The following is a 27,447-nucleotide window of genomic DNA, read 5'->3' as shown; positions in this document are numbered from 1 at the left end:
GCTGAGATTCCATCAGGAACTCCTACTGATTTTTTACGAATTCTTGAGAAATTTCATGCATTTTCAGCATCTTTAATTATTACTGTTGAGAATTTTCCAGGAATTCCTGGATGATTTCCTGCAGGTGGGAAACTCAGAAAAAATCCTGGAGTATTTCAGTCTGAAATTTATAGAAGAATCCCAGCAGCAATCCAGTAGAAATTCCAGCAGTAGTTCCAAAAATAATCTGAACAGTATTCCTAGTAGGAGTACTTAGTTTCTAAAGAAATCCATATTGGTATCGCTGGAGGAATCCCAGCAAGAATTTTTGGTGAAGAGTTTTTGGAAGTATCCTTGCAAAAATTGCAGGAGCAATCTGAAGAATAAATTATAAAGGAATCATTGGAACTACAGGCGCAATTTATGAAGGAATTTCGAGAGCAATTTCTGAAAGTATCTATAGAGAAATTACTGGAAGAACTATTGCAGGATTTATTAGAAAAATCCATGGAGGAATTCATGAAAAAAATACTTGGAGAAATCACTTGACAAATCACAGGAAGAATTCCTGGAGGAACTTCAAGTGGACTCCCTGGAAGAATTCTGGATGGTATCAGCAATCCCAGTAGCAATTCCTAGAGGAACCCAACAGGCATTCCGGAGACAATCCAAGAGAAATTTATGAAAACATTATCTTGGAATTCTTCAACAAATGCCTGATGGCATTGTTTCAAATATTCTTGTTGGGATTGCTTCAAATGTGTCTGCAATAGTTTCTTTACATATCCTTACAAGGATTCCTCCAGAGATTTATCTAAGGGGTCCTATAGAAAATCCTCTTGTTATGTCTCCAGAGATTTCTTCAAGAATTCCTTCAGGATTATGTCTTAGAATAGCAACAGATATTAGTGCTAGGACTTCTCCAGAAATTACTGCTGGGGTTTCTCATGCATTTTCAACTGAAAGAACTCCAGCATGATCTGCAGCGAGAGACACCTGCGTAATCCCAGCAAAAGTTGCTGATGGTTTCTACCAGAAATTTATAAATAATTCCCAGACATATTCCTGAAGTAATACCAGTAAGAATTTCTAAAAGATTGTCAAGGTGAATTCCAATAGGAATTACTGGGAACATTCTAAGAATATTTTTGTAGTAATCCTCGAAGAAATCCTTGAAGGAATCACAGCACTAAATTTCGAGGAAATCTCAGCTGTAAATTCTAACGTTGGTTGCTTCTCACTCTCCTAAATAAGCACAAGACAGAGACAGATGGAAGAGAGGTATAAGCCTTCTCCTTCATCCCGCTTTTCTTAGTATTTATCAAAAAGAATTAATCAAAAACGAAAAGGCTGCCTACGCTAGTGGTTGTTATTGCAAGTGGAATTCTTTCAATAAATTCTGGAGGAGACCTATTATCATTCCAGGTATTTCTATAATATTCGTTCCATGATTCCACCAGGGATTTCTCCAAGGACTAATCGAAAAAATCTATTTACGTTTTTCTACAAGTTGAGAAGCGGGCTCTGTTCCACCTGGAGCGTTATTTCAATGATAAAAAAGCAGAAGCAGGTGTATTTCATAACAAAGAACAACTTTGTAGAACACACGAAAATTACCAAAAAATCCCCAGAAAAAGATATAACGAAAAAACTATGTTGAGGGGTCATTCACAAAAAACGACACATATCTCTTATAATTAGGCAAATAAGGTAATAGTTTGTTCGGAAAACTTTCCAACAATACATTTTTCTACAACTTTGCAGAAGACTCCTACACTCTATCTTCATTTTTGAAAAAGTTAATTTCTGTCGCACTTTTAGGTGGATTAATCACAAAAGTGAAAATCCCAAAATAAAGAGTGTAGTATATAGAACAAAATCTTCTAAGACACTATACCGCTAAACTCAATACATAGAGCTGCAAAAAATGGGTTATGGTTGTAACGGTTACGTGTTATGAGGTCAGATTGGTATCAACTGCATCCACTTAAGCGCCAAGCAAGCACTTCCAATCGGCTTGCATGTGGATCAGCTTGAGTATCCCGGCCAGACTCCTCAAGGCGAGTCCTTGTCACAAGTTAAGATCAATTCCGAACCTACCGTGCCACAGTTAACTGTTCAAATCGCATACCCAGAACCAACGAACGATGGGGCAAATCTCTGACGAAACCCAACTGAACCAATGATCAAGTTTTCTCTCCTCTTTCGATTAATTTACTAGTATGTGCCATAAAACGGTTCTAAATCTATTCAGGGTGAAAATATCTTATAATGAGGTAGGGGGCAATAAAATCTTACACTCTAGTTATCTCTTATTCCCTAATGCGTGCACGCTTCTTCGACCAAAAATGGGTCTATGGGTGTTCAATGCGAACGATTATCATATACAAAAAAAACCAAAACGATCTGACCTGCTTGCAGCCGTGAGGGTCCTGGCTGTATCCTTGTGATGTCGTCGTCACTCCGGTGGACTACCGGTCGATCCGTACACGTGACACCGTGCGCGGTACCGTCTCTCTGCTCACTCGTGATGCCGGGTCGGAGAGGGTTCGGCTCTCGGCTAGCGAAGTAATTCGAGCAGTCCGATCGCTCGACCGGGGATGCTGTCAGTCGAACTACGATGACGGGCTATCACACCACCATATGTGCTTATCACTCGTGGCTACGAGCCGTTCTCGTGTTGCTAACACCGATCGATGGGGTTCGACAAGCGGGGTGGTGATGGGCGGTGCCAATGCGCTCACGTGGTGTGAATCTCCCTTCGAGACCGATGGAGCGATATTCGGTTAGTAGCGTCCGAATTCCTCCGGAAGGCGTGGATTCCTTCGGCCCAGGGTGCGCGAGGGTCGAATACTGGCGCGGACGACGAGGCGAGCCTACAAGTCGCCGAGCTTCTGACTCGTCCCTAGAGACAGCGTGGCTGGTCGCTATCCCCTACACCCTACACTAGCACCTTCGCTTGAAGGATAGTAGTGTCCTTCAAGGAAAAAGATATAATAAACGTTCGCATTAACAACGGTTGTCTTACTAGGATTCACATGTGGTCACAGTTACATTATAACGGTTCATTACCTGAGCCTCGAGGGAGGTATTACACGTGCAGTATTCCGCACTACACTTTTCTTAGTTTTTTTTCTTTCAGACCATTTAATTCCAGGTTTCTTCTGCGAGAATTGTTAAAAATAGGAAACAAATTGAACGATTATCTACTTGTACACTTTTCAGTCCTAGGTCACTCACAATGTCTGATTAAAACTTTTCGCTACCGGGCCAACTTTTGCTTTCTTAAATTCCACCTTATGTTTCTCAAACTGAAATTACAATTTAGATTTAATGAATTTTCTCTTAGTAGTCACAATCTGGGCTTACACAAACTTTTCGATCGACCTTCAATCACTACTGCTATATTACACTTGATTTTCTCTAATTTGCTTAGACACTTCTAACTGGCTCACCGATCGATTTGAGAATACTAGATCATCGGATGACTCAACCATGCTAGACCCACGCGACGCCCTCTTTTCAATAGTCTTCTTTTGTACTTTTGAGAAAAACAACATTTCAGTTCCCGTATGAACTGATGAGGCTAATCGTCATTAGTTTTAGTGATGAGATCCTCCCAGTAAGCTTGCTGCATGATAGGTTTAAATTGGTGGTTCTAAATCCCACCACCAGGGGCTCTCGAGTTACTAAAAGGTGATCGATAACCCTCGCTGGTCCCATGTTTTGAAATTGAAAAATATCTTACTTGGCGATTAGGTTTGGATAAAAATTATATTTTGTTGACCTTTTGTAACTACGTTACATTTCCCCCTATCTCAACTAAAATATATTTAGAATAGAAATATATTTTCATTTGAATGTTATTTAATTTTGTGCGGAACTCAAAAGTAAAAACAAACGTATAACTCACCTTCTCCGAACGCGACTTCTAAGCTTCTTGCCTTAGTTTTGACAATAAGTTGAAGTGTATTCTTTTCATAACAAAATTTACTATATAACCGATACTGCGCACAGAACAAAAATTTTAGGCTTAGATAACTACTATACACACGATTTTAGGAATAGGAATTTTAATTTAACGTTACTTTTAGAGAACAAAGGTATTATAGCTTATATTACAAGAAACACTTTTCGATTGTTCGCAGAACCATTCTTTTCCTTTGCATTGCGGATCACTCACACTCTTGCTTTCTCTACCGACAAAATTATCCCGATCTTGGATATACGCAGATTACCATCTGCCACAAACGACTAAACCGAATAATGGGAATCGAAGCTCCCTTCGTCAAGTATCCACTCGACTAGACATCGCGGCGATACGTACCGAACTGGAACACTCGGTTCCTTGTTTCAGATAACCATCCGAAAAATTATTTCTCCCTGAACTAATAAATCCATCCATAAACTCCTCTCTACATTATTCAACATTCCTCTACCTGTCGGTGATCCGGTATACCACCCCACGACGGTACCTATATAAACTGACAGCCTTCTCTCGTCACTCGTTCTTACTCTCGACTCTCAATTTCTTACTATTCTCCGTGCTGTCAGTCAGTCATCCTACCGGTCGCGGATCAAAATGGTTGCGGTTCGTCGCGAAAAATTTGAAAAAGTGTTTCGATCGAGTTTATAATACTACTAAATTAGGCAAAATATTATGTAACTAGTGAAGTGAACTCCGACGGAAATCTATTGCTAATTGGCAAACTACAAGGTCAAAAATTAATGGATGTATCGCTAAATATGTTGGGCTGATTCGTTTTTTAATATTTTTTTAGTGAAATGGTTATAGCGGCACCCACAGCAGCAGAGCAAAGCCGAGCTTGTATGAGGGTCGTTGACCCCTGGGGAAAAGTTAACAAAATTTGTTCGGAAATTGAAAGAGTTGATAATGTTGAAAGTGAAAGAAAAAAGTATCGTGTGGGCTTTATCGTCAGGTGTGTATAAGTTTTATTGCTGATCTGCTAAGAAAGTGCTAATGGTATTTTGTTGATTTACTGCTGTGGGTATAAGAAGATCTCTACTGTATTGTGGTGAATTTAACAAATTATGTGCTGAATGGGTGAAATAATATGTGCATATTGAACCAGTGAAACTACAGTTTCATGAAGAAATTATTCTAAAGTTTGGGGAACCTGAACTGACCTTCGTACTGAAGCTATCTACATCAAAATTCCAGAATACGAAGAAATAAGGCCGAGCGTTTTCCGGCTACCAGAGCATTTGCTGCCTGTATTTTGGATTCCCGAGGAACGATGGTTTCTAGTACATAGCTGGATGACGGGGACCTATCTACCCTACTCGTCTACTTGGCGTCAATAACGGAGGAAACAGGAAGCTGACATCTCAACGTTAGACAAGGTAAGCCTCTAAGAGTATTTAGTGTATATTGTTTATGTGCATCTAATTACTAGTGACACCGTCATAGCTCGAACAGAATTTGTTTATTTGGGTTGCAGATCAGCAGATCTAAACACTCCCAATTTGTTACCTTGTAAGTCTTCTAATTCAAAACAATGCGTTCCTAATTTTCCGATTATTCTGGCAGGAGAATATGTGCTAGCTAATTTGGCATTAAAGTTGTTGGCTTTATTAGACAAAAAATAGTTCTTTTTTAAAACGATATCACCTATTTTGAAATCGTGAATCTTCGCCCGTGACCGCAAGTTGTAATACTTGCTGTACTTTTCATACGCATTTTTTAAATTCCTCCGCACCCGCTCGTGAATCTCTTGCATTTCCTGATTAAATTTATTCGGATTGAAGTCTACTTCCCCTGCCGCTTCTCTGATCCTAGCATAGTCCTGACCTGTACCTATGTAATTCCTACCATAGTTAACAAAGAATGGAGTAAAATTTGTGGACTCGTGTACCGCCGTCCTTATAGCCATTGCAATTTGTTGCATATTTTCATCCCACGATTTTTGATTTCCACCCTTCAGATAGGATCTGATGGCGGCCACAATCACGCGGTTGACCCTTTCAGTCGGATTGTTGGCCGGATGGTAACTGGCGTTTTTCCAATGACTTATATGATACTTTTTAATGAGCGTGTCGAACAAGGCCGATTTAAATTGCGGTCCGTTGTCGGAAATTAGGACCTCAGGCACCCCAAAGAGCAAAAAGACCATGGATTCTAAAAATTTGACTAGGCTATCAGTTTTAGCCTCCCGCATCGGCTGTATAAGGACAAACTTTGAAAAATGGTCCGTTACGACAAGGAGTGAGGTGTTACCTGAGCGAGATCGTGGGAATGGTCCCATATAGTCAACCGATATGACCTGCCACGGCATTGACGCTAATTTGGGACGACCCATTGGTGGTATTTTAGGTTGGTTTGGATGCTTGGACATTTTACAAACATCGCATCCGCGACAGTATCGCTTAACTTCTAAAGACATCCCTGACCAATAGTATTTCTCCTGTATCCGGCGTAATGTCTTTAGATATCCTAGATGAGCAATTCCATGTTCAGCGTTTAGGATCTGGATTCGTTCAGCCCTGGACGGAATGAGCTTCCACTCGTATCTACGATCAGCTGATCGACCCGTGTTGACATACTTGTACACCCTGCCATTGACGACCTTAAAATCTTTGTAACGATCGGGTTTGGCTTCGACCCCGCGCTTCAGTTGCTCCAAATCGACGTGTAGGTCGATGGCATTTACATCTACCGATCTTGATAAGGCGTCCGCAATTACATTTAATTTGCCCTTCCTATACTCCAAAACTAGGTCGTGTTGTTGAAGCTTAAGTGCCCATCGGGCCAACCTGGCTGAATTTCCTTCCACGCTAATCTTGTTCAGCCATTTTAATGACTGGGCGTCCGTCACTACTCGAAATTGAGTGCCTTCCACGTAGTGGCGGAACTTCTCTATCGCCAGTATCACCGCCAAACACTCGCGTTCCGTCGCCGAATATTTTCTTTGCGTTGCCGAAAACTTGCGCGAGAAGTAAGCAATTGGCCTTCGCACTCCTTCAAAGTATTGCACCAAGACTGCTCCGGCAGCAACAGCTGACGCATCCGACTCTATCACAAATTGTTGACCAAAGTCAGGGTTGGCCAAAACTGGAGGGGAAGTCAGTATTCCTTTAACAACACTTAAGGCTTGCTCCGCCTCTTCAGTCCAGATTAGTTTAGTTTTGTTCTTTTTCAACAAATCGGTGACTGGGGCCAAGAGTGTGGAGTAATTGGGAATAAATTGTTTGTAAAACCCCACCATTCCCATAAGCCTCCGGACATCTTTTAACGTCTTAGGCGACGGATAGTTCAAAATAGGCTGGAGCTTTTCACTATCCACTGACAATCCTTCCTCTGATAGTATATATCCTAGGTAGGAGATCCTTTTTTGGCAAAACCGGGATTTCTCGACGCTTATCGATAGATTTGCTGCCCTTAGCCGCTCTGCTATTGTTCTTAAAAGACGGAAGTGTTCCTGGAGGGTTTTAGACGTGACCACAATGTCGTCTAAGTACACGAAAACCTGAGGTTCAAGGTCGTACCCGAGTACTCGGTTCATTAACTTGGTTTGTGTCACCGGAGCACCAGTTAATCCAAAAGGCATGACCTTAAACCGGTATAAGGATTTACCTGCTCGGAAAGACGTTAAATCTCGACTCTCTGGTGCCAACGGAATCTGCCAGTAGGCTTTTGAGAGGTCAATAATCGAAAAGTATCGCGCCTTTTCGATTCGTCCGAGAATCACCTGCATGTCCGGGAAGGGATATGCCTCCTTTTTCGTGACCTCATTAATTCGGCGGCAGTCCAGACACAATCTCCATTCACCCGAGGACTTTTTCACTGGCAAAAGAGGATTACACCAATCCGCGGTAGATTCCTCAATTACGTCGAGTTCTTTCATTCGTTGGATCTCCTTTTCCATTTCCCTCTCAATCGCTGGAGACCACCGATACCTCGGCGGTTTCTTGGGCTTCTCTCCTTCCAGAATGTCTATCCTATGTTGCAGAACGGATGTTCTACCCAACGTCCCGTTTCCTTTTAAAGTTTCGATGATTTGCATAAGCTGGTTTCGTTCTTCTGGGTTAAGGTCGTGTTCGGTAAGTATCTCTGACGATTTAGTAGGTTTAGGTGATTCTACCGATGGTAAATCTAAACTGGCGTCTTCGACCTCCCTGGGTTTAACGACATCCGAAGTTTTCTCGAGTATCAAATTTATTTCAACACCCTCGTCAAAATATTGTTCTATACAGTTTAAACTCATTGGACTACTGGTGACGCAATTGATCTCCAGTCGTGTAAGAATCCCGTTCTCTTCACATGCGGGTGTAATTTTGAACATCTTCCAGAAATCGTTTCCGAGAATCAGTTTCTTGGCCAAATTCGGGACATGTAATGTGGGTATTACCTTCGTTATTCCCTTGAACGTATAAGGAATAAAAACGAGGGTGACGCATTCATGTGGAGTTCCATCGGCAGTTCTTATTTGAATGTTGGTAGGCTCCATCAGGAAGTTATGTTTAGTCAGTAAATCTGTATCGCTAACAATACTGGCGGCGGCTCCAGAGTCTAAAAGTCCTTTAATCTTCGTACCAAAAATCGATACCGTAAGGTATGGACATTTATTCTCCTTTGTTTGAATCGTCATAATTTGGGGGTACTTTTGGAAAAGTTGTCGAGGGGGAGTTGAATCCGAATGATTGGAAGGGTTACTCCCTAATTCCCTTCCGTATAATCGTTTTTTGCTCCTGCTTGAGGCCCTCGGTGATTACTTGGGCAGTTCATAGCAACTACCTCAGGCTGGCCGCAAATGTGGCAAAACAACCTTTTGCTTCTTGAACAGTCTCTCCAATAATGCCCAAACTGTCTGCAATTCCAACACAATATTGGGGTTTCTGTGTTGATAGCTGTTTCTTTAGGCGTTTCCTTTTTCTCAGTGATTCCCTTTTGTTCTCGGAGTTTTCCTCGGGTTATCGCATTAACTTCTGGGTCTTCTTGACCAGATTCGTCGTCCCAGCTTCCCTCATCCATGCAATGTACAGGATATTGCCGAGGTCTTTGGGCGTACGATCGATAGACCGACTTATCTAATTCGTAACAGAGGTTACATAACGTCTCCATGTCGATACTTTCGATATCGATAAAGGCGAGATGGGGTCGATACCAATCGCGCATATTATCAACCAAGATACCTATTTTCGTTCTCGAGTTCATGGGTTTCGACAATTGCTGGCACAGACGCTCAATCTCTCCCATAAACGTAACGAACGTCTCGTTGGACATCTGTTTCCGCTCGCGGATCTCTCGCTCGATCACCTTATCCTTGTTTGGCACTTCGAATCGCAATCGCCAATAATATTTCAACGTCTGCCAAGTGGTAAATTTTTGGCTGAACGTATAATACCATATCTCCGCTGGCGATTCCGGGCGAAACAGAAAATTTGCCTTACTCAAAAGTTCTATTTCGGAAACCTGATTGTTTCGCGCCAAAACGTCAACTCTCTTCAAAAATTCCTCAACTGACATTCCCTTCGGTTCTCCACTAAACCTTATTGGCCATTTATTAATGGGCACTTTATTCTGATTGTTTCTGTCGTAATTTGGTTGTTCCCCCGAACGCGCTGGGACATGAACATTATTTCGAAGATCATCCGCTACTGACTGGGGTCGAGGTTCTGCTCGGTGAGTTATTTGAATTGGGGTGGAAGTTCGGTTTTCTACACGATGATAACCAAGTCCAGGATGGGGTGGCGGTTGTTGAGGCTCCCTTTCGAGATATGGATATCTTTGTCCTGGGTTTTCGTAGTTCGCAGTGGCGTACATTTGTTGATTGGGGTCTCTCCCTCTTGCTGTGGTTTCGACAACTGGAGGAGGCTCGGCTCTTCTCGGCATTTCCTGCCTTCCTTGAGCAATACGGCCCAACATACTCTCCAATAACGGCCCTAGCACATCTTGCACGATTTGACTCACTTCGGCTCTAAGAACCGTGGTATCCCCAAGATTTGGCGTAGCAGGACTCTGCTGTCTGACTGGCGATGGGTTTCGAGCTAGACGATGGGACTGTGACGGAGGTGGTGCGGGTAGCGAGGTTGGTGTTGGTGGCCGTGTTGATGGAGGTGGAACTAAAGGTGGTGGTAAATTCGCAGGTGGAGGTGGTAAAGTATTCATGAGTCCTGGGAGTAAGGTCGAAGTCGGTGGTAATGTGTGGGTGCCTTGAAACAAGTGATTAAACGATTCACTCGATCGAACCGATTGATTCACAGTTGCATTGTCATTCAAGTTTGACTTCCGAATAGAGTCTGACATGAACCCGACTCTAGGCCGTCTCATCCCACTACTTGGGTCCGTTGGACCGCCTGCCCTGTTTTCTCTCAAAATTGTCAAGGAAACTGCTCCATCTTCTTCAGACCTGGGGGGTGGGAATTCCAGCGCTGGGTTCCTAGGAATGGCTCCGGTGTGTCGTGGTGGGATTACTCGTTCGTTGGGAGCAGTAGCCCTAACGGGAGTTCTGTCATCAGGGTTACCAAACGTCTCAAAGAGGAACTCAATCTCATCGAGCAACTCTTGTTTTAAAGCAGTTTGCCGATCGTTAATCGCATTCAATCGATTCACTCTCAAGCGTATATGACGCAAGCGCGAAATCAACATTTGCTTCCCCCCTTGAACTTCTAGGTCTTGCCTGATCATGATCAGTTTCACTTGGATGACCGAGAGCTCGTCTTCGATCGTCTTATTGGTCCTTACAGTGCTGGAACCACGCAGCTCTTCCAATTGTAATTTCCTCAATTCTCCTCTTTGTTCTTCAAGTGGAGCATTAGTCATGTTAATATTTCGTATTTCCAGTTCGTATTGCACTTCATCTGGTAACAAATCGTTCGGGTTGATGTAGGATCCCGCCCCAACATGGTTAAGGGAGTAAGCCATCGTTAATTATTTTCAGACAGGTCAGTTCAAAATTCAAAGATTCCGTAACAATTATCAAATACTAAAGGTAATAAAGGTTGTTCAATTCAAAAAAAAAAAACTAATTATAATAAGAGAATAAACAGATCAGCCCTTCAAAATTTCTTACCGCCTATTGATATTGTTTACTATTTTAGGTAAATTCAACCGACCGACGCTAACGAGTTCGAATCCGATTGCACCAAACCTACTTTTAAGAGTTCATGTGAGTATAGACCCTTAAATTATGATTCTTAGAAAAATCGAAATTGAATGGAAACAAAACCTATTTGATACTAATCGCCCTATTATTGAGATTCGCAACTAAAAATCAAAATTTGTCGCACTTCGCATCTAGAGATCCAAATTGGTTCTTTCGCCCTAATTTTTCCAAAGGCCCCACGTTGGGCGCCAAAATGTAACGGTTAGTACATTGGAACCTTACAAATGTACATTTTATTTTCCGTATCGGGCCCCACGTCTGGGAACTTAGATACGCAAAATAACATGGAACATTACAAATGTACAAAACACAAACATGCAACAGATAACATTAATTGTGCCCAGTTATCTAAATAGATAACGTAGTCCAATCCCAGGATGACGAGGTTTCATAATTGTTCTTGGTCCATCAGTCATCCTAGAATTGTATTTTGTTTGGCAGTTCGCCTTTTAGTTCGCAGCATCTGTTGCTGCATTCATAGCTTGTTTTGGTCTAGGAATTTCTAATCCTAAGGGGGCATCCAGATTCGGGCAACAACACAAGACCGTCTACAATTTGATGTCTGTGTTAGGGGACGGCTTGTGCGTTTTGTACTGGATCGCTCCTGAAATTTTTGGAGCGCTACAAATGCACATTAAATTTCAGGGACAAATGTACAAACCTTAGTAAAACATACAAAATAAACAGACAAAATGTTCACAACAATTTACAAACGTAACACACTCCATGCAACAATCGAAGAATTTTCCATGAATTGGAGAATGCAATCCATGAAAAATTCTTAAAACTACTTTACAACGTATTAACTATATTACAAACGTAACACAACACCAGCAACAGCGGAAGAATTTTTCAAGAATCGAAATCGCGATTCTTGAAAAATTCTTAAACAGTCATATTTACTCTCCTTTCAAGTGGTCGGTTGATGGCAGCGATGATCATTTTTTTTTTGGTGCTGAGCAGACCTCAGCGTGAAATTGTCACCAGACTAACCATATTACGTAAGCCAAACGCTTACCAGATAACTCCGCAAATAAAATTGCCACCAGGCTAACTTAAACTAATTGCCACCTTTTGTAACTACGTTACATGGTTGTGTAACCCAGTATATAGTATGTGGCAGGTTCCTCCGGAGATTATGTCCGGTGGCCACATCCGGTAGTTCCTAAACGGTCAAAAACTGTGTGGGAACAATGTTTGGTTGCAGAGGTATAAGTTTTAGTGAAAATAGAGTGAGTTTAATAGCGAATCACAATGGAAAACACTCTGTGTACCGAAAAACAGCCCTTTTTATACGAATCTGACCCAGTGACTCACCGGAATAACTCCGGCCATAGGGACCATTCCGACGTTCTCTGTCCACTTTTACAAATTAGACATATGTACGAGTGTACTGTCAAAAAATTATTCAAATCCGTTGTGTATTCGCTGAACGGTGACATTTTTAGTTCATATGCGCTAACTCAGGCCGATACGGGTTAAAGAAGGTTGACTATTTCAACATTGGAAACTATTGCGTTTAATATATAAAAATGGATAAAACGTGAACAAGTTTTGGGGGCGTCAGGCGGTTTCAAGGTGGTTCAGGGAAGATTCAAGAGAATTTAAGGGACTTTCAGAAAGTTTCCAGTTTCATGAGAGATCAAGAGGGTCTTCCCAGAAATTTAAGGAGATTCAGCAAGTTTCAGGAATGTGAAAGGAGAGTTACTAGAATAACAGGGGATTTAGGTGACCTCCAATGAAAATTAAAGGAATTTTAAGGAGTTTCAAGGGGGTTCCATGAGAGTTTCAATATGATTTCAACGGATTTCAAGGGGTGGCATGATTTTTATGCACGATTTTCTCGAACTTACGCGATCTCCGGGTAGATGTCAAGTACTGATGATCAAAATGTGATATTGGTTTGATTGAGATAAGAGGTAGAAGTACTGAAAACTAATACATAGCAAAAATTTGTTCTTGAACCATCTAACCAATAGCAAAATATGATATTTAAAGATCAATCAAATAGCTCACTGCTATTGGTTAGATCTTACCAAGAAATAAATGTGCTATGATGACGATGTTCCAGGAGTAAATTTAAGATATTGTTTTCAGTACTTTTACCTCTTATATCTAACAAACAAATATCACTTTTTGATCTTTGTTTCCAAATATGCAATTATTGAACTTTTTTCCTCTGCTCGGGTTTTAATTTTTTTGCACCAAGTTCGAACTCTATCTCAAGATTGTGACTACACAGAGGATTGGTAGCTTAGGCAACATTGAGGTAGTGGCCAAAGACTATCTGCTAGTTTGCTAGACAATTAAAATTTTTGCCACTAGGCAGCGCTAGTAAGCGTAAAAAAAGAATCTATGACAAAAGGTCGAAAGACATAAGGTCGAAGGACAAAAGGTCGAAGGACAAAAGGTCGAATGGACAAAAGGTCGAATGGACAAAAGGTCGAATGGACAAAAGGTCGAATGGACAAAAGGTCGAATGGACAAAAGGTCGAATGGACAAAAGGTCGAATGGACAAAAGGTCGAATGGACAAAAGGTCGAATGGACAAAAGGTCGAATGGACAAAAGGTCGAATGGACAAAAGGTCGAATGGACAAAAGGTCGAATGGACAAAAGGTCGAATGGACAAAAGGTCGAATGGACAAAAGGTCGAATGGGACAGAAGGTCGAATGGACATAAGGTCGAATGGACAAAAGGTCGAATAGAACAAAAGGTATAATTGACAGTAGACAATGTGGAAGACATGATATAGTGGTCAGTATTTGACAGAAAAACGACAATTAGCTTATATGCAGCTATTTACTACCGCATTGCAATTCGAAATAGATACCTAGAATGATAGAAAGTAGAAGCCAATAGAAGGATATAAAGTAATGAAATCTGCCGAAAATGCTTTGAAGCTCTTTGGAATGCCTCCAAAATCCCCCTTAAAATCCCAGAAACCCCATGTAACGCACCTCGGACCTTCCGAAACCCCTGAAAACGCTATGTAACACTTCCGTAACGTTTGTGAAATCCGCCGAAAATTCTCTGAAGCTCTTTGGTATGCCTCCAAAATCCCCCTAATACCCCATGTAACGCACCTCAGACCCTCCGAAACCCCAGAAAACGGCATGTAACGCCTTCGTAACGTATCTGAAATCCGCCGAAAAATGCTCTGAAGCTCTTTGGTATGCCTCCAAAATCCCCCTAATACCCCCAGAAACTCCATGTAACGCACCTCAGACCCTCCGAAACCCCTGAAAACGCTATGTAACGCTTCCGTAACGTTTGTGAAATCCACCGAAAATTCTCTGAAGCTCTTTGGAATGCCTCCAAAATCCCCCTTAAACCCCCGCAAACCCCATGTAACGTACCTCAGACCCTCCGAAACCCCAGAAAACGGCATGTAACGCCTTCGTAACGTTTCTGAAATCCGCCGAAAATGCTCTGAAGCTCTTTGGAATGCCTACAAAATCCCCCTAATACCCCCAGAAACCCCATGTAACGCACCTCAAACCCTCCGAAACCCCAGAAAACGGCATGTAACGCCTTCGTAACGTTTCTGGAATCCGCCGAAAATGCTCTGAAGCTCTTTGGAATGCCTCCAAAATCCCCCTAATACCCCCGGAAATCCCATGTAACGCACCTCAGACCTTCCGAAACCCCTGAGAACGCTATGTAACGCTTCCGTAACGTTTGTGAAATCTGCCGAAAATTCTCTGAAGGTCTTTGGAATGCCTCCAAAGTCCCCTTTAAACCCCCGGAAACCCCACGTAACGCACCTCAGACCCTCCGAAACCCCAGAAAACGGCATGTAACGCCTTCGTAACATTTCTGAAATCCGCCGAAAAATGCTCGGAAGCTCTTTGGAATGCCTCCAAAATCCTATAATGAAAAAAATGTACTATACGGTTCACGGGTTGGGAGGTATGGCTTTCAATCTTTGGAGGAATAACTTATGAAAGCTTAAGAATCCGTTTTTGAGTTATTCTTGCATAGACTGAACGCCATACCTCCCAACATAATCATCAGCAGTCGAAATTTGAAGAAATTATTTATACTTATACAGTGTAATTCGTCGGAACTACCTATAAATCCAAGAGGGGATGAATCATCCCGGATGATCACTAATTACAAGTAGTATTTTTTTCTGCAGTAGCGATAGAAAGAACAGCTATTGAATTAAAGAAGGCAAAATTTCTGATTAAATTATAAATACCTAAATAGTCGATAAATTATTCAGTAACAAAACTTAAAAGAACAGCCTATAAATTTAAGAAGGAAAAATTACTGAACAAAACATCAAACTAAATTACCATTAAATACTACACCAACACAACTTGAAAAAATAGCCTATAAACAAAAGAAGGAAAAATCTCCTATAGAAATGTCAGTGGCTGAAATACATATGATAACTATAAAAGCACCATAATGTTTCTCTCAATGAGCAAGAACATGAACCATTCGACCTTTTGTCCCATTCGACCTTTTGTCCCATTCGACCTTTTGTCCTTTCGACCTTTTGTCCATTCGACCTTTTGTCCATTCGACCTTTTGTCCATTCGACCTTTTGTCCATTCGACCTTTTGTCCATTTGACCTTTTGTCCATTCGACCTTTTGTCCATTCGACCTTTTGTCCATTCGACCTTTTGTCCATTCGACCTTTTGTCCATTCGACCTTTTGTCCATTCGACCTTTTGTCCATTCGACCTTTTGTCCATTCGACCTTTTGTCCATTCGATCTTTTGTCCATTCGACCTTTTGTCCATTCGACCTTTTGTCCATTCGACCTTTTGTCCTTCGACCTTTTGTCCTTCGACCATTTGTCCTTCGACCTTCTGTCCTAAAGCCGTAAAAAAATACTACTCAAGAAATCACTAGGCTGTACCTCTAGATCCTGACTTTGTAGAACATTGGTGTCTATAGCAAAGTTGATGTAGTGATCGAGGGCTGTTACTGGTTTGTAAAATAATTGAAAACTTTACCACTAGGCGGCGCATAAGAGCATAAGAAATTACTTTTCTAGAAAACATTAGGCTGTATCTCTGGATCTCGACTTGACGAAAATTGATGTTTTCTGCAAGATTAAGCAAGTGGACAAGGACTTCTTTGTTCTTTTTAATTTGAATGTTTCTGTTTGTTTGGCTCATTTATTTATTGTGCTTTATAAACGTAATGAAAATAAAAATATCAAAAACAAAATGATTGAGTTCATGTTCTTAACACGTTTTACAAGTTTTAAAAATGCTCCTTCACTTTTTGCTTAAAGTATACATACACAAGTACAACGAAACTCAATGTATACATATCAACATGCGTATCTTTCTTCTGATAAGGTTTAAGCACTTCCTTGTATCATACAATACTTGGCGTTGTCCACACGCTCTGAAAACCGTTCTGATAAACGTGAACAAACAAACGCAAATATGAGAACAAGCAAATATACACCGTGAACTGGAACTAGTTCCAGCTGTCAATATGGGCGTTCTAGAAACCGTGATATCTAGTTCACGGTGTACATTTCTTATTGTTGTTATCGTTGCTATGCATAGTTCCCGTTCGTTCCCGTTGCCGTGACTGAGAGTTCACGTATATAGGAACGGATTTTTTTGCGTGCAGAAACTACGTAGACTCATTAGTGGTCATCTCAGAACCCTCCTCCTCCCTCGTAGACTTTCGTTCTTACAAAAATTTTCGAAGTTAACTTGTACAGCTAGACCAGTTCTGCAAGGAAGTCACGGAAAACCCGCTATTTTTTTGTTTGTTAATATTCAAGGTAAGTATCACGGAAAACCTTCGAAAAATGCCGATTGATATTTACTACATTTTCAGCACTGGGTTTCATAGAGCCTCGCGTACTTCCAGGAGCGTTTTAGTGCATTTCAATGAGCTTCAGGGGTGATTTTGAGGATTTCTGGAGCATTCTAGGGGAATTAAGAGGGTTTCAAGAGGATTTCAGGGCCAAAGTCTCCATACGCTCCATACAAATTTCAAAAAAAAAAAAAAATGTGTATGGACAAAAGTCTACGAGGGGGGACAGGGGGGGGGGTCTGAGATGGCCGAAATTTGGTCTACGTGGTTTATTCTTGATCCATGCACCTATGTCGATCTTGGTGCCGCCATCGGGCGCCATTTTGCTTCCAAGATATTGGAAGGTATCAATATTCTCCATTGCTTGCCCACCTACCCTAAAGCTGGAAAAGTTGACCGTGCTTACATCCAACAATTTGGTCTTGTTGACGTTGATGGTAAGACCTGCCGCTCTGCATATCAGAGCGCCGTTGAGCTAGGAGAGCAACGTCATCAGCCAGTTCGAAGTCATTTAGGTGCTCCATGGTAATGGGTTGCCACAGCAATCCACGATTTGGTTCACGGTCAATCGCACCGACCAGGATCTTGTCGATTACGATTAGGAACAGTAGTGGTGATAGTATACAGTCTTGCTTCACAAAAGCAACGATTCGGATAGGATCGGACAAAACACCGTTGGCAATACTTTGCATGAAAATGCCCTGTACTGTGCTTCAATGAGGCCGATGGTTTTCTCAGGGAGACCCTTGCGCTCGAGGGCTTCCCACATATGTCCGTGATTGAGACTATCGAAAGCTTTTCCGTAATCAATGAACACCAGGTAGAGAGACTTTCGGAATTCATTGATTTGCTCCAGAGTGATACGGAGCGTGACGGATATGGATCACTTTGCAGAGGACTTTGAGAACGAAACACAGTAACGTGATGCCTCGCCAATTATCACATATAGTCAGGTCACCCTTTTTGGGTACCTTTACTAAGACGCCTTGCATCCAGTCGGCCGGAAATGTCGCGGTTTCCCATATGTTGCAGAATAGTTGATGCAGTAGTTGTGCGGATACTACGGGGTCAGCTTTAAGCATCTCAGCTGATATGCGGTAGACCCCTGGTGCCATGTTCGATTTCATGCTACGGATGGTTGTTTCTATCTCCTGCACTGATGGAGCTTCGGTGTTGACACGGGTGCTCGAACCAGCGTTTCAACTGTTTCAACTGGTCAGCCGGGTCGGTCAGTAACTATCCAGACGTGTCTTTCACGGGCATCGTAGCATTCATCTTGGTCCCACTAGGCGACGTGAGACATCGTAGAGGATACGGATGTCGCCGGTGTTTGCGGCTTTCTCGCCTTCGTCGGCTAGAGAGTCCGCCCACGCTCTTTTGTCCCGCCTACATGAGCGTTTCACTTCCTTTTTGAGAGCCGAATAGCGCTGACGGGCTACGGCCTTGGCTGCTCCTGCTTCCGCTCACTCTATCGTGGCCTTGGCGTTCCTTCGCTCTTCTATCTTCCTTCAGGTATCATCTGTGATCCACTGCTTTCTCCGAGTGCGTAGGTCACCCAAATTATTCTTGCCGGTGGCGATGAAGGTGTTCATGATGGCGCTCCATTGATCTTCTACGCTTCCACCTTCTGGAATATCCGCACCACGGTTCTCTAGTTCCTCGACGAAGGACCTTTTCATCGCAGCGTCTTCCAGTCGGCATGTGTTGTACCGGCGCCAAATTTTCTCCTTCTGTCGATGGATCCTAGCAAGCGCAGTCGGATCTCCCCGATTAGGAGATGATGGTCGGACTCAATGTCGACGCTACGTTTTGTTCCGCACATCGAGAAGGCTCTGTCTCCATTTTCGACTGATGCAGATGTGGTCGATTTGATTTTCCGTGACGCCATCACGGGAAACCCATGTCACTTTGTGCACTGATCGATAGGGAAGGAGTGATCCCCCAATCACTATGTCAATGTTGCTACAAAACTCTGCAAACAGCTCTGCGTTTTCGCTCATTTCTCCGAGACCATGACGTGCTCATAGTCCGAGTTGTCGGAACCAACCTTCGCGTTGAAGTCGCCCTTGTGGATCTTTACATCACCTTTCGGAATCTTGTCCACGACAGCATTCAGTTGGCTGTAGAAGTTCTCTTTATCTTGCAATTCGGCAGCATCATCGGTTGGCGCGTAACATTGGATCATGCATGATGACCATGGTAAGGTTTCGAGCCCGTGTTCTGAATCTGGCTACAATTATCCTCTCCCTAATAGGTTTCCACTTCTTGAGGAGCGTGTTCACTTCGTAAGCCAGAGTATAGCAGAGTTTGACCCGACGCCAATGCGTGTTCTCAGTTCGGTCAACGGACTTCGCTTAGTCCTAGGAACTCAAGCTTAATACGGCATGCCTCATTGGCTAGTTGTGCAAGTTTATCCTGCTGGGCTAGGATCAATACATTCCTAGTTCTAATTGTTGTCCGTTGTTTCGCGCTAAAAGTCGTTGCCGTTGAATCAGTTCGTAATCTTTCATTTTCGGTTTCAGTAACGGTTTTTGGTTTTCGGAAACAGTAGGTAGTTGACCAAAGGTCCCCTATCCACCGTGGTCGGGCTGCCACCTTAGGTATAGCTTCCGGTGGAGGAGCATTTCATACTCAGCCGCTGGATGCCAGAACAGGCGCTGTTTGAGCCGCACCTCCTTGGTGAACAGACGCTCGAGACGTACCTCCTCAATCTAGCTGAAGTCAGAAGGACAACAGTGCCAAAGCTGCACTACCAGCTAAGCCCTCAACTCTTAGGGAGCGTCCATACGTAGCTTTTTAGGGGAGTAGGGGGAGTCTCGGATTGTGTGACGAGCCATGTATTAAAGGTATGGGAAAATATGCCACGAGGGGAGAGTGGGAATAAAACATCGGCCAAAAAGTGCTACTTAATTAATGGACGCTTCCTTAGCTGGCAGACTTTGTCATCGCTTGACCCGTGGAGGTAGGAACTTGTGACGACCAGAACTATGTACAGGGGATGGCCAAAATGTTTGGGATAGGCAACTTTTTTTCTCCCACAAAAAAAATCAACATGCTGTAACTTTTCATAGAGTGCATCAAAAAATCTCAAATTTTGACTGTTTGTCAACCTACTATATGTGCATCATTGGTACAAATTTGGGCTCGATTGATTAAATTTTCGCGGAGATAGAGCCGTTCGGGTAAAACACTATTTTTTTGACAACTAGTTTTTGAACTGTCATATCTCGAAAACCAGTGAACCGAATTGAATGAATTTTTTACCGTTTATCAACAATATATTGATACTAAATACGACGTTATAAAATGTAATATTTTCTCACGGCGAATTAATTTATACCGGGTTGAAATTTTTACCCATGTAGAAGAAAATAAGTCAAATTTACAATACCCCACAAAAATTATTAAATGTGTTCTTTATTCAATCTAAATGGGCTCTAATATATCTGATTCGAGATAATTTGAGAACAGAAGTGGAAAATCTTTGGATATCAACACTAAAATTTATTGACTTTGATGTAAAAAACATACATTTTTTTGAGAAAAATCCAAAAAATGTCAATCCATGATTACTTTTTTCAACGTTTAAAAAGTATCTATGTTTTAATAGTTTGTGAAGCATTTACATATTGTTAGTGTACGTTTAAAATTTCATTCAATTCGGTTCACTGGTTTCCGAGATATGACAGCTCAAAAATGAGTTGTCTAAAAAATAATGTTTTACCCGAACGGTTCTAACTTTGCGAAATATTAATCAATCGAGCCCAAATTTGTACCAATGATGCACATACAATAGGTTGACAAACAGTCAAAATTTAAGATTTTTTGATGCACTGTATGAAAAGTTACAGCATGTTGAACTTTTTTGTGAGAGAAAAAAAAGTTGCCTATCCCAAACATTTTGGCCATCCCCTGTATGTTAGACGCTCTCCTTATAGACTCATCGATATGCAGCCCAATGTTACCTATGGTAGAAGGCTTTAAACTTTCTCCATTCGACACTTTTAATGGAAATTCTGTTTAGAAACCTCTAGTAGTGTGGAACTGTAGAAAAAAGTAACAATTGAAAACTACTGTTTTCCCCTTCTATCCCATACATTCTCAAAGTACAATACTTGCCATTACATATAACCTTTTTTCATACCACCATCAGGAAGCTGTTCGTTATAACCAGTCGAGTCGCGCACTTATCATCGCTGATATCGCAGTTAGTTGGTGAAAAAAATCGAGCAATAAAAGTCATCTGTTGTCATGTTTTATCCTTCTTTCCACCCATCCTCGATAACGGTCGTTATTGAAATATATATATGCCTTTCCCGGGCAGGTCGCACGCTAACAACATCAATTATCATATATTTACCCTTTCGGCGGGGACGTCGACGGATGTGGGTGGTAGAGATGTGGACAAGAGGGTGGTGGGTGGTCCACATAAAATATGGGATTTATATGCATTTATGCGGCGGGAAAATCTAATTTATTTTCAATTTAGAATTTCCTGGTAAATAAATGCATAAGTTTGGTTGCACGAATCTGCTATCTAGGAAAATCATGTGGGGAACTCGAGTCCCCGTCTTATAGGTCAGGAACGTTCAGTGAATTATGCTACGCTCGAAGCAAAATTTCCCATGTATACGTAATGCATTTAATGGGTTGCATACGAAACACATGTTGTTGTTCACTACACTTGGGAAACCATGTCAGCTCTCTGAGGAAAAGTAAGTGCATTTTTGAGGCTGCATTCTCCATCTGGATGCCATGCTTGTATGCGTGGCAAATTTCCGGAACTGAAATATTCTGAAAGCCTGGAAGCCGAACAAATGCTTGCTTACCTTTTGCGAATCCTAGCATTGGAAACCTTCAAAGATGAATGGTATTGACTTCGGAAGGCAAGCAATGAACAAGCTGAAACCAACATCATCGTTACGTCTCATGAGCCAAGTCTGTCGAGTGATTGATGATGCTCTTTCGATGGGTACACTATGCGTTTAGTTATGGATGAGTTGAGCACTCTGTATGAGTATGAGTTATTTAGGGTCAATGGAAAACTCTCCAATGATAGCAAGTATAAAAAATGGTAATGAAGTTAGAAAGTTTCCTACGTCAACAGTTTCCATAAACTTTTATATTTGGGCTGTTGGAAATAAACAAACAGGGGTCTTTCTCAAGGCCTGGAACAATTTCTTACAACAGATCACTCTCGGTTCTGGCTGATTTTGTATTGTTTTGTAAGATAAATAAATTTTGAATAATCTATCAAACTCAGTTTTTCAGCAGTGTGACATCACTGGAAATGTCGATTATGGATGTGGCGTATTTTAGATGCGGCCGACGTCCTTTTGCCTTTTCGTTTGAATTCTCATGAATCCCTATTGATTCGAATAAGAAATCCAAAATTTGGTGTGTAGGATTACATCCGATTTTTTTATAATTTATAACTTATGCAGTTACAGCTGACATTCCTCCAAGAAATTGCTGCTGTGATTCCTCTAGATATTTCTTTAAAATTTCCTGCTTGATTTCTACAAGGATTCCTCTAGTAAATTTTTCTTAATAGGTATTTACCCAATAATCCCCGATGAAAATCCACTCGTGATCTCTTCAGGATTTCTTGCTGGGATTGCTCCATTAATGCTGCTAGGATTTGTACAGGGATTTTTGGTGGAATTAACTAGGATATCTAGATTGTAGACATTTGTTTAGATTAATTTATAAAATAATTTCAAGTAAAAAACCCTCTCATGTGATACCTTCAAACACATTTCTAAGTATTTCTCCAGGATTTTTTCTTGAAATTTATGCAAGGTTTCTATGGGATTACCTCTAGAAATTCCTGCTGAGACTCATCCATGTATAATTGATTATTATTGATGGGAATAATGCAGTAATCCCTGATGCAACTTCTATATAGATCCTCCAGAAATTCACCTAGAGATTTTATTTTCAATGATGCCTTCAGAATTCCTCTAGGGATTCTTTCATGCTTATTCATGTTCTTACTGAAAATGCAAGTCATATTCCTTTGGGAATTTTTATTGAAATTTCTTATGGAATGCTGTGGGAATTTCTGTCGGAATTCGTTTTAGAATTTCTCTAAAAAGGCTTGCTAGGATTCTTCAAGCAACTGTTGTTGGTAATACTCCAGGAATTCTGGAAGAATCTCAAGTTTTTTTCTTTTCTTTATTTAGGAATTTTCTGCCGTAAGCAGGTTCATCGCGAGTCTCAGTCAACAGGGCGATCTAGGAGGGTTCGCCTGAAAAACTACACAAGTTCTTCATAAAACTATTCCACAGAGTATCATTTACAGAGTCCTTGCGATAAGGGACGAATGACCTTCGGGTTAAAGTCCCTCGACAAAAACAAAAAGAAGAAGATTTACAGAGTATTACAAAAACAATTTAAAAGTTACAGAAGCATACAATCTAAGGACGTTTATACAACACTTGATCGAAGAAATCTTAAATCCCAGAGCGGACGAAATCCGAAGATCTTACAAATAGATAATGCGACAAAAAGAGGAACGTTGCAATACGAGGAGAGAACATATAACTAAAAACAATAGACATTTAAGGAGCATAGAGTCCAGCATCTTTCACGAAGCCCAGGAGAGCCGCAAGTCACCGAGGGCGTCGCAAATACTTTCCGGAATCCCGTACAGCTGCCGTGAGCCCTCGTATGCTGGGCAGACACAGACGATGTGCTCAGCAAATTTCACTGGTCCGGTGGAAAGGACCACCTCCGAAGTCATGGGACATCCTGGTGTGCCCCGTTCGCAGCCTAGATATGATGATCTGATCCTTCATGGATTTGAGGTCAGTCCACGGATCCACGCTGCTCTGTATTTTCTTCAAATACGCTCCACTAGGTCGAATCCATTCCCTCTGCCAAGCATCGTGGAATATTGAGCGAATCCAGCGTTTGGCGTCGATCGATGGTACTTTACGAGTGTAGAGACTGTCGGATGCACCTGTCCCTGCTAGGTGGTCTGCAGTTTCGTTTCCAGGAACACCGCAGTGCCCTGGGACCCAGAGAAATATCACGCCGGGTGGGGCGCATTTGATTATTCGCGGAATCCATGGATGCCGAGGCCTTTCGGATTGTAAGGCTGAGATACAGCTCGCTGAGTCTGTTATGATGACGATAGGCTGATTTGCCGGTGTTGTGGTGGCAGGGAGAATGACCGCGGCCTCGGCAGAAAAAAACGAGCATTGATTAGGAAGGCTCTGCTGATCGCCAAGTTTTCCCCAGCGACTCCCATGCCGACACCCTGTGAAGACAGCGAGCAATCGGTGTGCCGCCGGTGTGTTGTCGTACTAAGTACGGAGTATTTCAGCGACGGATTGTCGTAGCTGGACAGAGTTGTCTCCGGCATTGAAATTGTTTTGAATCTTGCATTCGAATTTAAACTTGGACCTGCGCCAGTTGCACTCTCCGGACCAGTGGGACTTGGCGATTGGTGGTAGTGTGACACCCGCAATGTTCTGGAGTAGACTGTTAGCCAATTCTAGCAGGTAGGTTCTGGCATTCCCTGTGGTATTCTCCGCTATAGCGACAGCCTTATTTATTTATTTATTTATTTATTTATTTATTTATTTATATAATTCTTGTAACTTAAGGCTCTGCCTTACAGCAGAGGGCTGAAACTATTCGCTAGCAGAAGGGCAGAAGGCCTGCTTCAATACAAGCGGTGTCCGCCGGCGTAGAAGGTAGAAGACCAGAGATTCAAGGTATCAATGGACAAGGTCAGTGAATCAAAATTCAACCATCGCGCAACAATAACGACAATGTCGCATCCTGAATTTGCTGCGACATTCTACCCAATGCGACATAGGTTTGTCCAAACTTAAACAGAATAGGACAAAGATCGTGCACCACGAGTTTAGAGATATTCAAGCCTTGCATTGTGATCTTCGAGCGGTAACTTCGAGTCGGTAAACACTGCAACGCTGCTGAAGATGTATCACCAAAAAGTTTCGAGTTTGGGTTAGTAATAATTGATTATTCGCGAGTTAAAAAGTATGCAACAAATTTAGCTTCCGCTTAATCTGCAACAAAAAAAAATCGAGATCATGTCATTATCTGCTACCAGTTGGGATAAAGAGTAACCGCCGCGTCTTCTTTGTTGCTTGTTTTGCGCCTCTTTTGTCTGACAATTTTCTTCACTGGACAAGCTGGTTATCTCCAGACCATACAGTAAACGGCTGTCGACAGAGGCAGCGGCTACGTGAAAACGAAGTTTCCGATTGTTGCTCCGATAGGAACTGGAAAGCGTTTTTATTAGATTTAGGCGGCTCTGGCAGCTAGCCTTGACGCCGTCGAAGTGTGGTTTGAAGGTAAGACTGCGATCGATAATAATCCTTAGGATCCTAACAGTTTTGCGTAACGGAATCGGTATGTTGTGTATGGTGATGAGTGGTCCTTTTACCCGATGACCAGAGTTGCAGATGTGGCAGCGAACACTCTTTGGAGCTGACATGGTAAACCCTACAGACGCAGCCCATTTGGCTACCCTGGTCACGGCTGCCTGCGCCTTCCTGCAAGTGGCGAAGATAGTCTGACCAGACACGACAATGACGATGTCATCGGCGTACAAGAAGTTTTGGACGCCATTTGGAAGGTCTTCGAAGACACCATTCATCAAGATGAGAAATAACGCCACTGAGATTACAGATCCTTGTAGAACGCCAGTTCCCTCTCTGAAGGACTCTGATTTGCTGTCCCCAATTATGACTCTAATAAAGGTACGATCAGTTAAACAGTTCTTAATGAATTGGAGGATGTTACCAGCGAGGCCCCAGCGTACTAATTTACGGAGAATTAAAGGCGGCTAAGTTCTGTTGAACGCCTTCGAGATATCCAAGGAAATGATCTCGGTATGGTGGCCTAAGTTCTTAGCTTTTTGTAGAGCTTCCCCTAGGGCAGCAAAATACGTGTTGGTTCCGTACCCTGACCTGAAAGCGTGTTGACGATGATCGAGGAACCTATGTTCTTGCAGATAATGTGTTAACTGCCTGTTGACCATGCGTTCGGCTACCTTCGAAAGGCAAGGGAGATGGGCCGAAAACTGGATGGCTCGCGGGTCTTGCCGCCGGGTTTTTGTATAGTGACCACCAAACTCTTCCGCCACTCAGGTGGGTAATGATGACGACTCCATATTGAGTTTAGAAGCTCGAGCAGAACAAGCTTACTAGACGCGTCGAGCTTTTTATCATTGGATACCCAATGTCACCGTGGCCGGCCGATTTGCCGCTACTACACCTCAGGGCGAATTGCAACTCACTGTAGGAGAATGGTTGGTTGATGCCCAGCGGTATGCTATCCACTGGGACGACGAAACTCGCAACATCGGTAGCGCCAGTTCGTGTCACAGCTGTCGAGGGCTGCTACCTCAGCAAAATATTTGCCAAGTCCACTAGCAATGGCGATCGGATCCGTGGTATTGGTCCCATCCAAATTGACGGTGGCTGGCACAGCAGTATGTTTAGGCATTGTACACAAATTACGTAACGCTATGGGGGGAGGGGAGGAGTCTAGCTTAGCGTTACGAGCCATACAAAATATTTTTGGTTTTCATACAAAAAGCGTCACATGGGGGAGGGGGGGGGGGGAGTCTGAAATAGCTGATTTTAGGCGTTACGTAATTTGTGTACCATGCCTTACCGCTAAGAGCGTTAACCCTGGACCACAGTTCGGCAGAAGATTGGCTGGCATCGATCCAGCATTGCTTCTCGGCTTGGATGATCGAGGGTCACTCGCTTGACGGCTCGAAATGCTTTTCTTCGAGCTTCGACTATCTTTTTAATCTCCGGCGACCACCAACGTAGTGCTTTGCGACCAGGTTTGCTCCCGGATTTTGGAATAGACAACGTCACCGCTCGCGTAAGGAGAGCAGTAAACTCGGTCATGTCTTTCGGACTGGAGGTTTGTAACGAAGCACAGACTATTTTGTTGTACTCTGTCCAATTAGCAAGATCGTAGACCCAGCGAGGACGTCTCGTCGTAGCAGGTGCTTCAGTTGCCACCGAGATTTGTAACGGGTGGTGGTTGCTACCGTGTAAATCCGGGTTACGAATCCAAAAAAGCGCTGGCTTTCGGACCGACTGACGACGGAAACATCGATCGCGGTCGAGTGAGGTCCGCTGAAGTACGTTGGCGGTCCGTCATTGAGGATGGTTAGATCACCAGCCTCGAAGGCCTCAAAAAGTGTCGTCCCCCTGTGGTCAGAACGCGTTCCGTCCCAAGCTGGGTGGTGTGAGTTGAAATCGTCAAGAATCATTCTCGGCTCTGGGATTTGGCTTAGCAGACTTTCTAGCTCGCTATGAAGATTCGGTATAGCCCCGCATGGCAGGTAAACACAGATCATCGCCATCTTGATTGGGCCCTGCAGTTTAACACCAGCAACTGGGAGGGGAGAGTCAATGTCCAGGTTTACAAAAGGGAGGGACCTAAGAACACCTTGGGCTACGGAGTGTCGAAAATTGACTCCACGTTTTATGGTCCAGCTCTATCTCCCACCGAGGGAGCGGTTTAGTTGATCAAATGTAATCT

General features: G+C 42.6%; 1 protein-coding gene and 1 long non-coding RNA gene across 5 annotated transcripts in view; one reads left to right on the top strand and one right to left on the bottom strand.

Moving 5' to 3' along the window:
- The window catches only part of LOC109409613 (Kv channel-interacting protein 4), a 353,865-nt gene that overhangs the window by 163,726 nt on the left and 162,692 nt on the right, over positions 1 to 27,447 (top strand). The gene's annotated exons all lie outside the window — the stretch shown is intronic.
- On the bottom strand, positions 2,692 to 3,695 carry LOC134286532 (uncharacterized). The gene is made up of 2 exons (XR_009996901.1): positions 3,052 to 3,695; positions 2,692 to 2,956 (listed from the first exon to the last, which is right to left on the bottom strand). It is a non-coding gene; the product is annotated as an uncharacterized LOC134286532 (long non-coding RNA).

Source organism: Aedes albopictus, chromosome 2, assembly GCF_035046485.1.
Source record: "Aedes albopictus strain Foshan chromosome 2, AalbF5, whole genome shotgun sequence".
Taxonomy (NCBI): Eukaryota; Metazoa; Arthropoda; class Insecta; order Diptera; family Culicidae; genus Aedes; species Aedes albopictus.
The sequence above is the reverse complement of the archived record's forward strand: the minus strand, read 5'-3'. Positions and strand labels throughout refer to the sequence as shown.